This window comes from Chlorocebus sabaeus, chromosome 8 (assembly GCF_047675955.1).
Source record: "Chlorocebus sabaeus isolate Y175 chromosome 8, mChlSab1.0.hap1, whole genome shotgun sequence".
Taxonomy (NCBI): domain Eukaryota; kingdom Metazoa; phylum Chordata; class Mammalia; order Primates; family Cercopithecidae; genus Chlorocebus; species Chlorocebus sabaeus.
Window position 1 is genome coordinate 125,420,633 of NC_132911.1, and position 12,506 is coordinate 125,433,138.

General features: G+C 39.0%; 1 long non-coding RNA gene across 2 annotated transcripts in view; it reads right to left on the reverse strand.

Moving 5' to 3' along the window:
• Positions 1-289: 289 nt before the first annotated feature.
• LOC140712331 (uncharacterized) overlaps positions 290-12,506 on the reverse strand; it is a 32,723-nt gene continuing 20,506 nt past the window's right edge. The window contains exons 4-5 of one of the 2 annotated variants that reach the window (XR_012093861.1): positions 11,850-12,014; positions 290-568 (exon numbers count right to left, since the gene is read on the reverse strand). This is a non-coding gene — a long non-coding RNA (uncharacterized lncRNA). Of the gene's footprint in view, positions 569-3,106; positions 3,278-11,849; positions 12,015-12,506 lie in introns of those variants that run through there. The other variant, XR_012093862.1, reaches the window with a different exon arrangement.

A 12,506-nucleotide genomic window follows, 5' to 3' on the forward strand; every position in this document is an offset into this window, starting at 1 on the left:
GTTTGAGACTACCAACCTGGCCAACATGGTGAAACCCCATCTCTACTAAAAATACAAAAATTAGCTAGGCATGGTGGTGGGTGCCTGTAATCCCAGCTACTCGGAAAGCTGAGGCAGAGTAATCGCTTGAACCCAGGAGACAGAGCTCGCAGGGAGCCGAGATTGCACCACTGCACTCCAGCCTTGGTGACAGACTCCGTCTCGGGGAAAAAAAAAAAAAAAAGAACAAGAAATGGGAGGCTCTTTTCTCTAAGATTTTTTTAAATCATTAAACATTTTCTTTTAAGTATTACTTTTACAAAAGAGTTATATTAAAAGGTTTTTTTTAAAAAAAGTTCTTTAAAACTTTTAAGTGCACATAAACTAAAGCACATGTGAACACCACAGACTTATTTCCATTCTGCTTGCTTCCAAATCCATACTTATGGAAAAGGCTAAGCTCTCCCAGAAGATGCTTTCAGAATTAAAGGCATCCATAAAATTAGGGGAGTTCATGCATATTCCAGGCAGCTTGTTAATTACACCAAAACTTGTGTTCAGTTCATCAGCTCCTAAAAAAGAATAGAGACTTTACAAGGTGAGGTGGAATCTTAGTACTGATTTGCATGTCTCTACAATACTGCTTTTAAATCCCTTTATAATCACTCTTAAGTCAGCCCCACCCCATTCAATCCTATTTATTGTTTTAATTACGAATTTCTAGAAATGAAACTGACAATACACTTCCAGTAAGATGTAATCAGAGTAAATTGTCAAATTAACAAGGCAATGAGACACAGCAGAGGCAAATGATTTCACAAACTGCTGTCAATTCCAACTAAATCAATCCAATGTATCCAGTGGAATGGAACAGAGGCCTGCTGTGTTCTCTACTCTGGGAGATAAACAATGAAGATGACTTGGCTGGCAGGAAGTCTCTAATCTAATAGAGATAAGCCATAGAAGCCAGCCAAGTAGTTATATTCAGTGCTGCCAGGGAGGTGTGAGCAGGTTGTCACAGAATAGTGGAAGTTGGGGAGATGGGGAGACTTGCGTATTTTGAAGGGAGAGAAGGGGACTGTGGGAGGCAGGTGGCTGGAGAATCCAGGAAGACATGATGATGATCTTTGTATTCAGTTTGAATCTTGAAAGGAAGATAGGATTTCTGAAAGTTGAAAAGGAAGTGGCATTCAAAATGAAATAAAGTGCCTGTACAAATGCATTGTTACAACAGGAAAGTGTGGTTTGCCTGGGGTGCCTTTTTGTAAAGGGTCAGAGGAGGAAGCTGTCCATCTAACCTTGTTTGTAAAAGCCTTGAGCTAGCTGTTCATCTAATCCTTGATCTAGAGGGTAAATAATATCAAATTACCTGTGCATTTTCTGCCAATTACGTGATACTTTAATAGTTATTTAGTTATAATGACTATAAATTGTAAAATTTTTACATATGCAACCTGCTAAGTAAGCATTTTGCATTTTATCTTATTAAAAAAAAAAATGTGACTGGGCATGGTGGCTCATGCCTTTAATCCCAGCACTTTGGGAGGCCGAAGTGGGAGGATCACTTGAGCCCAGGAGGTCGAGACCAGCTTGGGCAACACAACGAGACCTATCTCTACAAAAAATGTAAAAATTAGCCAGGCATGGTGGCATGTGCCTGTAGCCCCAGGTAATTTTGAGGCTGAGGTTGGAGGATTAGTTGAGCCTGGGAGCTAGTGGCTGCAATGAGTAGTGATCATGCCACTACACTCCAGCCTGGGTGACAGAGTAAGACCCCATCTCAAAAAAAAAAAAAAAAAGAAAAAAGTAAAGAAAGACAGAGAGAAAGAAAAAAAACTACACACATAAAATTTCAACAAATTGAATTTAAAGATCTAGTTGGCCTTTGTTAGCTATTTATGCACTGGGCAGCATTTCATCTAAAGATTTAGATAAGGAACCCCTATGGCCATGGCAGAATGGTTGGTTTTTATTAGATAGCTTGAGCAGGAATAAAGAAATGCAAAATACAAAGAGCAGATTGGCTGACATCAGGTTGTTTCTGGTAATTTTCCTTATTAGTGTTAAAGCAGAGGGGATTTCCTCATTCATACTGGCTAAAACTGGCCTGTGTGGGAATTTGACTATGATCTGTCTCCTGATTTCTCAGAAGATTAGATAAACAATGTGGTTTTGGTTTGCTGATGTGGAATCTTAGCATAAGTGGCTCCATTTTGATTTTGTCCGTTCTGTTGGGGCTCAGCCCAAAATAATGACCTCCCATAAATTTCAGTTCACAATCCTCAACACAGCAGGGAGGAAAGTTCCATCCTTATCTCTATTTTCCACATAAGGAAGTCGAGATGAAAAAGGTTAAGTAACTTGTCTGAAGTCCAAAGGTAGCAAGAAGATTTCGGATTCTAAAGTCACATGCCTAACTCTTGATACGCACTGAATGCCTATTACATGTCTGGCTTTTTGCTCAACAGTGGAATTATGTAAATGACTAAGACTGACAGTCTGTCCTCTCTGGGATCTTTTCTTGCCTACCTAATGATTTAGCAGTTTAGTTCAGGTGGTGTAATAAAGAGAAATAAAACCAGTAACAAAAAGCCAGTAATAAAAGGAATCTTACTGTTTGCTAATTACAACTGATTAAATAGTTAAAAAGGAGAGGGGGAGAAAAACCTGCCTGGAAAGACAGCAGAGAAAAGAGAGGTAAAAATATCTGTGTGTCTATGATAGGATGAGTTAACCAGACTAATGGTAATGTAGTGTTTATGATAGGACATCCTGGGGAATAAAGAATAATCATATGTATTAAATACCTGATACACTGAAAGCTACATGTTATGACATGTATTAGTTTTTGTAATTCTCATGACAAACTTATGAAGTGGGCATATAATGATCCTATTTTATAAATATGAAGAACATGAGGTGGGTATATAATGATTCCATTTTATAAATAAGAAAAATATAAGGTTTGATTATTTGTGACCAAATATAAAACAGTAAAATCTGTCATGATCATGTCTCCTCCCTCCCTTTAACTAGCAAACTTAGTTCAAACTTTCTGCTGCAGATTAGAAATAAGTATTTGAAACCATGGCAACCCCAGAAACATTTAGAACACAATAAATGTATGTGGGATGCAAGTGTATCCAAGAACACAGTGTAATTCAGGACAAGAAGGCTTGAGCAGCATTTCGTTGGAGGATTCAAGAGCTTAAGTGAAGGCTTGAATACGAGCTCCCAGGTAGACAAGCTAGGGTTTCTTCAAAAATGGAAAAAACAGTTTCTCTGTAAAGTTGGCAATCTGTAGAGAAAGGATTCAGCCAGTTACCCTCTCAACTTCAATTTGGCAATTTGTCTTTCTGGTGCTTAACAACAACAACAACAATAATTACTATTTATTGAGCACAAACAGGGCGAAACGCTATGTTGACTTCTTTTCATACCTCTTCTGGAATCCTTTCACTTCAGGTGAGAATTATCTTCTGTTTTGTAGGTGAAAAAGCTGTGACTCAGAGGCTTTATGTGGCTTACCCAATTTGCTAAAGGTTAATAGAGCCAAGATTAAAGTCATATTTTTTCTTCCATCAGACCATCTTATATTCATCTGATTCTTATTTCGTCTTACCATGAGAAACTAATGGGCCATGCTGAGCTGATGTGATTCCAGTCAAAAGCAGATAAACTGTGTGTCAGTTGACATGTAGCCTTGTTTATGCTAAAAGTGACAATAAATAGCTGAGTTTCCTGAGGTACTGAAATTGGTGTTGGATCTCTGTCCTTCTCCATTAGCGATTTGTAGTGGGACTAGATTTTAAACATTTCTCTGTGTCCTGATTTCATCATCTGTAACACAAGAATGTTGGATGAGAAATCTAAAATCCGTGACAGCTCTGTGATGGTTTGACAGTTAGCTTCTGTCTTCTGTTTCCTACAGGACTCAACACCTCAACAGCCTAGGTGTTATGGATTTTAAGTTCTGGGCTGGTGATTTTTGGAGACCTACCTAAAGAAAAGAGTATCTTCTGTTCTTAAGGGCAGCTTGTCTCTTTCCTCCCTCAAGATGTTGTGCTTTAAGTGTTTCTCATGCTGCAGAGATGAATGAGCAACTCGTAGTTATCTTTAGGTTACCTGACTTTGTGAGCTTATCAGTTTGTCCTGTTTGATAGTTCCACTGTCCTAAACAGTAAGTTGGACTTCGTGGCTTTGTAGCTTCCTCACAAATCATCACATTTGAAAACCGGAAATATAATAGAAAAAAATTATCTCTTATTCCCAAGAGACAAGAAAAAGCTCTAAGAAGCTTGTTTGTTGAAAAGCACTTAAGAACACATTTTAGGGATCCTCAGAAATCCACATTCCAGCCTGACTCCCCACGTCTACCAAGCAGAATCTGAAGGAGTTCAGTCTGCTTTCTCTCCTCCACACTCAACTGATAATGCAGAAATGTCGGAGTTGAAGCAGCTGGTGGCATGCCTCTATCAAGCTGTCTCGGAATTGGAAAGTGGGAAGAGGCATTTCAGAGAGTCAAGATATAATCTAAGGTTCAAACTAAACCGGGTCTCCAGCCAGATCCAGACTTGGTCAGTGTCTGAACATGGCAGCCAAGTTTCCATCAGCTTTACTATAATTAACATCTGTATAGAGAATCATTTCTTAGTTACAGAAAATGAAACAAAATAGGAAGTTAACTAGCTGTTAGAGCTTGGATTTCATTTCTGGGTAAATCAGTAGTCATCTCAAAGATTCTTTTTGTGTCTAATCTCAAACCAACTAAAAGAAATGGGATGAAACAAGAGAAGGTCTGTTAGCAGCTGCTCTTAAATTTCCCCATGTTGTCAGGACTTGTCTTAGTTTGGGTTTTGAACTCTTTTAACTAGTGGTTGCCATTTTCAACTTTAGCTAACCCCATAAATCTGGAAATAGTTAATGTGATTCATCTGGGAATCAGTTATTATAATGACCTGTGTCCAAATGTTGGTTTTATAGTCATACCTATTTCAAGAGCTGTGTTCTGTGAAAGGATGGCAAGTCATGATTTCTGCAAACCTGAGTCACTATTTCTACCCACATAAAGCCTATGATTTCACCTGAGTTTGAATTTGGCTTTTCTTTAAGGCTCCAGGCTAAGTTAGTACTGCTGGGGTGGAGACTAGGGTTACAGTGGGGGAGGAAGGACTTTTGCTCATTGAGATGAGTAAAAAGTGGATCAACCATTAGTAAGAAGACATTTTAATTGTTACAAGGTTACAAATGTTTCCAAGAATTATTTTTGTAAGCTCCCTTTGTGATATGAAACCTGAGGCATTTTTTTTCCCTGAAGATAAAAGACAGTAAGAGTTTTAGCAAAGCTGACATACCTTCTCCTCTTCCTCTTCAAAAACTTCATCACCTTCATCTCAGTTCATCAAAAATAAATTGAGGTTCTGTTTTGTAAAAAGCTCCCCTCTGAGAGGTTATAGATATGAAGAGGATATAGTGCCTGCTCTCAGGGCTCACGGTCTTGTGGGGAAGACAGACATGTATACATGTAATTCTCAGAGTGAACTAGGACGAGTGCAGAAATCATATCCTCTTGGAATCCTTCTCTGGCTTCCCAAATGTGAGTTTTTGACCCCATAACACTATGCTTGTGGCCAAGAATGCCTATTGCCAATGGGTATCCATTCTTCCCTTTTTTTTTAGAACCAGAACTTCAATTTTATCTGTGGTCACTTTGTACATACTACAATAATACATCTGCCAGTATCTTTTGCAACTAGATGTGGCCATGTGACTAATTTTTGGCCAATAAAATGTGAGCGTAAGTACTGTATGGGAGCCACCAAAGGGACCTGGCTCAGAGAGGAGGACTACCCCTTTTGTGTTCCTCCTTGTGATGGCCTATCCTGTAAGATGTGTTGGCTAGGTATCCACGAGCTATTATAGCTTGGACTATGAGATGACCTTGAGCATGGAAGCCATGTATTGAGGATATCAGAGCAGAAAAGCAGGAATGTCATCTGTAACACAGAATGTTGGATTAGAAATCTAAAGTCCATCATAGCTCTATAATGCTTTGACTCTTAGCTTTTATCTTCTATTTCCTATGGGACTAAACACCTCAACAGCCTGTGTTATGGATTCCTGAGAACTTAGTGGAGATGCCCTATCAGACCAGAACTATTCTACTGGCAATAATTTTTTACATGGGAGAGAAATGTATTTATATGTTTTATAAGCTATGTTGGGTTTTCTTTTCAATGCAGCTATAAGAACCCCAAATATCTGACAGATCTCAATCAGTTTAGGAAGTTTATTTTGCCACGGTTAAGGATGGGTCCATGACAGAGCTTCAGGTGGTCCTGATGACATGTGTCCAACATGGTTGGGGCACAGCTTGGTTTTATACATTTTAGGGAGACATGAGACATCAATCAATATGGGTAAAATGTACATTGGTTCTGTCTGGAAAGGCAAGACAACTCGAGGCAGGGAGGGGGCTTCCAGGTCATAGGTAAATGAGTGACAAATAGTTGCGTTCTTTGGAGTTTATGATTAGCTTTTCTAAAGGAAGCAATCAGATATGCATTTATCTCAGCAGAAGGATGGTGAGAGTTCTGTCTGTCCTCTCTCTGTCTACAAGAAATTTCCTTGTGGGCATATTGTGAGAAAGGTATGTGGCTATCTTTATTAGGCACAGAATGGGAGGCAGGTTTGCCCTAAGCAGGTCCCAGCTTGACTTTTCCTCTTCATTTAGTGATTTTGAGATCCTGAGATTTATTTTCCACTCACATGGCCAAACCTAATCATAACTCATACATCTGACATAAAACTTAAGACACTGTATTTGCTTATTTGGTTTTCTAATTCTCCACATAGAAGGACTTTATTTTTACATTTATTTATTTATTTTCAGACAAAGTCTCACTCTTTTGCCCAGGCTGCAGTGCAGTGGCATGATCTCAGCTCACTGCAACCTCCACCTCCCGGTTTCAAACAATTCTCATGCCTCAGTCTCCCCAATAGCTGCATCACCATGTCCAGCTAATTTTTTATATTTTTAGAAGAGACGGGGTTTTACCATGGTGCCCAGATGGGTCTCAAACCCCTGAGCTGAGGCAATTCACCTACCTGGGCCTCCCAAAGTGCTAAGATTATAGGCATGAACCACCGCGCCCAGCTGGGACTTCAATCTCATTAAAAGAATAGGCCTTATTTTTTTAGTCCTCTTTGTGAAGGTTTATAGATTAAATTAGCATGTATAAGAGTTCACTCTGAAAGTATAGTGGGTGAACAGGGCCAGGAAAGATGATCTTCAAAATTGGGAGGACTGTGTTATGTACAGAACATTATCTGAATGGGGACTTGAAGGGTACACTGGATTGTAGGAAGTCACAGGCAGAAGGCTAAGGACTCCTAAAAGGAAGAAACTGCACCAACAGTGGCTGAGAGGCAGGGTCAAGTAATCAGTTAAATTTGAGGAATAAAGAATGATAAGAACTTGCTTTAAGAGAGTATGCAAATTATTTATTAATTTGCTCTCAGCTTGATTCCCTTTATTCTGTTCTCTGCTACATATTTTAGGGAAGTTTGGATCCTGTAAGCTGTATTTTCAAAGTGCTTTTTCTGGAAAGCACCGGAAAAAGATCGAAAGTCAGAAGGAGGAAATAAGAAACTCTCCTCTTTATTCTGGTTTCTGGCCACAACTCTTACAGTAGTGGCAGTGGCAAAGCAAACAGTGGTGAAAGAGTTGGTGCACGCAACAGAGGTGAAGGTGCCCCTGCAGAGGCAGTGCCACCGTGGTGGTGACTCCAGTGGCAGCAGCAGCCAGAGAGAAAGATTCTGGGTCCCCACTTTGGAAGCTCAGAAAAAAAACAAGAGGCCGGGTGCGGTGGCTCACGCCTGTAATCCCAGCACTTTGGGAGGCCAAGACGGGCGGATCACGAGGTCAGGAGATCGAGATTATCCTGGCTCACATGGTGAAACCCTGTCTGGACTAAAAACACAAAAAAACTAGCCGGGTGCGGTGGCTCACGCTGGTAGTCCCAGCTACTCTGGAGGCTGAGGCAGGAGAATGGCGTGAACCCGGGAGGCGGAGCTTGCAGTGAGCTGAGATCCGGCCACTGCACTCCAGCCTGGGCGACAGAGCGAGACTCAGTCTAAAAAAAAAAAAAAAAAAAAAAAAAAAAAAAAAAAAAAAAAAACAGACTCAGCAGCCCAGAGCCCTTTGGCTCTGGGTTATGTACTTTTTCTGCAGCCAGGGTAGTAGCACTTCCACCAAAAGTCTAACTCATGAGTGCCCTAACCTTTTTTGCTTTTCTTTCTTTTTTTGAGACAGGGTCTTACTCTGTCACCCAGGCTGCAGTGCAATGGTGCAGACATGGCTCTCTGCAGCCTCCCTCTCCTGGGCTCAAGCAAACCTCCCACCGCAGGCTCCGAAGTAGCTGGGACTACGGTGTGTGCCACCATGCCCAACTCACTTTTATTTCATCTTATTTATTTATTTTTAGTAGAAATAGAGTCTCCCTATGTTGCCCAGTCTGGTCTCAAATTCCCAGGCTCAAGCCATCCTTCTGCCTTGGCCTCCCAAAGTGCTGGAATTACAGGAGTGAGCCACTGTGCCTGGCCATTTCTTCACTTTTAAAAATGGAGTTTATGATGACTGAGATCCTTAGTTTTAACGTAATCAACTTTATCATTCTTTTACCCTTCAATAAAAGTCTTTTGATAATTTTTTGTGAAATAATTTTCTACACCAAGATGGTAAAGATAGTCTTCCATATTTCTTTCTAAAAGTTTTATAGGATTGCCTTTTACATTTGGCAATAAGTTATGAACATTGACTAAATTGATTTTAGTTAAATTCAAAATTGATTTTTTGATTGGATGAGATAGGAATTCAGTGTCATTTTCAGCCATATAAGTTTAAACTTGCTCCAGCATACTTACTAAAAAGTCTTTTCTTTCCCATGATTCTATAATTTCATCTCTGTCATATATTTAGTATCCATACATGTATGGGTTTACTTTTGAATTATCTGTTCTACTTGATATTCTTTATCTGTGCTAATACCACACAATCTTAAATATCATAGTTTTATAATAAGTCTTGTGTATTAGAGCTTTCCAGAGAAATAGAAGCAACAGAGAGTGTGTGTGTGTGTGTGTGTGTGTATATCGAGAGATTTTAAGAAATTGTGAGAGCTGACAAGTTTAAAATATGCAGGGCAGGCTAGAGATTCACGATCCTGGGAAGAGCTGATGCAGCAGTCTCAAGTAGGAAGGCAGTCTGAAGGCAGAATTTCTTCTTCCTTGGGAGTCCTCAGTCCTTTTAACTTAAGGCCTTCAACTGATTAGATGAGGTTTACAAACATTATGGAGAGTAATCTGCTTCATCCAAAGTCTACAAATGTAAATGTTAATAATGTCTAAGAAAATACCTTCACAATAAAATCGAGACTCGTGTTTCTTTGACCAATCATCTGGGCACCACAGCCAAGCCAAGCTGATACAAAATTAACCATCACAATCAATCTGTGGTAGAAAATTCTCCTCACACTGTTCTTCTTCTTTGAAAATCTTGGCTACCCTTAAACTTTTACATGTTCATAAATAATTTAAAATCAACTTGCCAATCCCAGAAAATACCTTAGAAATATTTTGGAAGAGATTGTCCTGAATCTGTAGTTCAATTCAGATTTATTGAAAAGCAGATGTGGGATACGAGAGGACAAGGGGAGTCAAGTAGGACTTCAACGTGTTTATCCTGAGCAAGTGAAAGGTTTAGGAAAGAAGACCTAGAGTTTGGTTCTGAACATACTGAGTTACAGTGAAACATATAAATTATGAAGTTGTTAGCAAAAAATGGCAGTGAAAGTCAGTCATGAAATTGGATGGGATCTTCCAGAAATGGATGCAGTAGTGATAGGATTAAGCCTTCAGCATTCAATATTCAGAGATCTGCAAGATAAGGAGGACCTAAAAAAAGAAAACCAAGAACAGTTACTGAGTTAAGAAAACCAAGAAAGTGTGATTTCCTAAAAAGCTGTGCTAGAAAAATATTTCAAAGAGGGGAGAGTGACCATTGATCCAAAGCCTACTCATAAATCAAATAGGCTAAATACAACATCATTGATTAGGTTCAGGGCAGTGCAGATCATTGCATATTTTGGTCACGTGGTTGGGGCTGTATTATCTGACGAGTGAATTTTAGGAAAGGTGGATTGAAGGGAATTATAGACTACATTTTCTATAAATTTTACACTATAAAATCACAAAGTGGTGCTTCAGGAGATAGCAATATCCTGGAAGAATGGTTGTTTTGATATTTGTTTAGATAAAAAAAAAATTACTTTCTATTTCTAGACAGACAATAGCTGATAATTCATGAGAGAGGGAAGAATTGATAAAGCATGTCTCCAGGTAGTCTTGTAGCTTTTAATATTTGCCCTATTTATTTTACTCTCGTAAAGGAATTTTTATAGCAATAGCTTTCTATGTAATTTATTATCTGCAATTACACTGTAAACTCTTTGTAGGCACAAATGAGGATTGAACTTTATGCTTGGTGGTCAGTAATAGGAGTTTGTAGTTGATTGATTACTATCATAAAGTGTTAATGATTATGGGATGCCTAATGAATTAATGGCTCCCAAGGGCTTTGTAAAGCTGAAGCTAGGAGCAGGGCTAACTTATTCTTAAACACGAAGGGATGGCGCTTTTTTTTTTTTTTTTTTTTTTTTTTTTTTTGAGACGGGGTCTCATTCTGTCACCCAGACTGGAGTGCAATGGCATGATCTCGGCTCACTGCAACCTCCACCTCCCAGGCTCAAGTGATTCTCCTGCCTCAGCCTCCCGAGTAGCTGGGACTACAGGCGAGCTACCACCCGGCTAATTTTTGTATTTTTAATAGAGATGGGGGTTCACCATGTTGGCCAGGCTGGTCTTGAACTCCTGATCTCAAATGCTCCACTCGCCCCAGCCTCCCAAAGTGCTGGGATTACAGGCATGAGTCACCCAGCCTGGCCCAAAGGGATAGCTCTCTAATGATGGGAGTTTAGAAACTTGTAGCAAGGGATTAGGAGAATGGGACAGGAATTCATCCTAGTCTTTACTATACATTCTGACCAAAATAACATGTTTCCTGTCATTAATTCAAATAACTACTAAGTTCCCTTGTGAATCATTGAATGATAAAACTTCGCATTGCTATTCATGAGCATAAATAAGCAGGCATGCAGTATACCAGAGCTTCAATGACAGATTTGCCAAGCCTACTTTCACATTAAGAAAGCAACATCCACACCTCTGTTCCCTGGGATGATTCACTTCCTGAACAAAGTCGCCCTGATACGGTATGCTTTCTTGAAGAACAGAGCTTTGTCACTGACTTAAAATTGGAGAGGTAGGCCCTGGGTAGTCAGAAATTCCTTCAGTTTACCCATGACTAAAGGAGAGGTCATGATAGTAGCAAGGCTCTCTTCCACTCCCTTCTAAAATAAATTTTCTTCTTACGGGGTCTCCATTAATTGAGAACTGACACATTCAATCTAAAAATAATCTGAGTAAAACCATCATCTAGTCACTTTCCTTTGAGACCCCTTTTTTTTTTTTTTTCCTCATCCACATCCTACCTGTAAGGTAACAACCATCTTTAAACTGTCTGTTTTGCAGCTTGTTAGGAAACAAAGTGAAATATTGCTAAGGCAGAAGGGAAAGTTAAAAACTAAAAAGAAAGTCTAAGATTTTGTGAAAATGTACACATTTCATTTCTGCTCTAAACATGAAATATCCTGTGACAATATTCTGTGTAGGATATTGAGCCATATACTGTGGAGTGCTTCAGACATTATTTCTTCCAAGGTTTATTTAATAAGCATGTCTTGATTACCTACTTTTATGAGTTTATGCATGGGTGAATAAATATTTGCCTTCCTTTTCCCACCACCATTGTCTCAATGGAAATGCTGATAACTGCTCCTGTGATTGAGAGTAGTAACCGTTCAATTAAACTTCCTTCTTTAAATCCAGTGCCATTCACACGGATTTGCTGGCATGACCTTCAAAAGAATTTTGGAAAAACTTTTTTATCCTTTCATAAATTTCTAAACTGACACCTAGATATTTTCATTTTAAGTTTGTGTAATTGCAAAACATGTAATATCTCACCTTATAAAGTGGATATTAAATATTGTTATATTGCTTTATTTTTATTTTATTTTATTTTTATTTGTAATTTTGTATTTATTTTCTCCATTTCTATCACAGTAACTTAATTTTGCCTGTTTTGAACTTTATATGAATGGAATAACACGATATCTACTGGTTGGTGACTTTGTTTTTTTCTTTTTCTTTTTTTTTTTATTTATTATTATTATACTTTAAGTTGTAGGGTACATGTGCACAACGTGCAGGTTTGTTACATATGTATACTTGTGCCATGTTGGTGTGCTGCAGCCATCAACTCGTCATTTACATCAGGTATAACTCCCAATGCAATCCCTCCCCCCTCCCCCCTCCCCATGATAGGCCCCGGTGTGTGATGTTCCCCT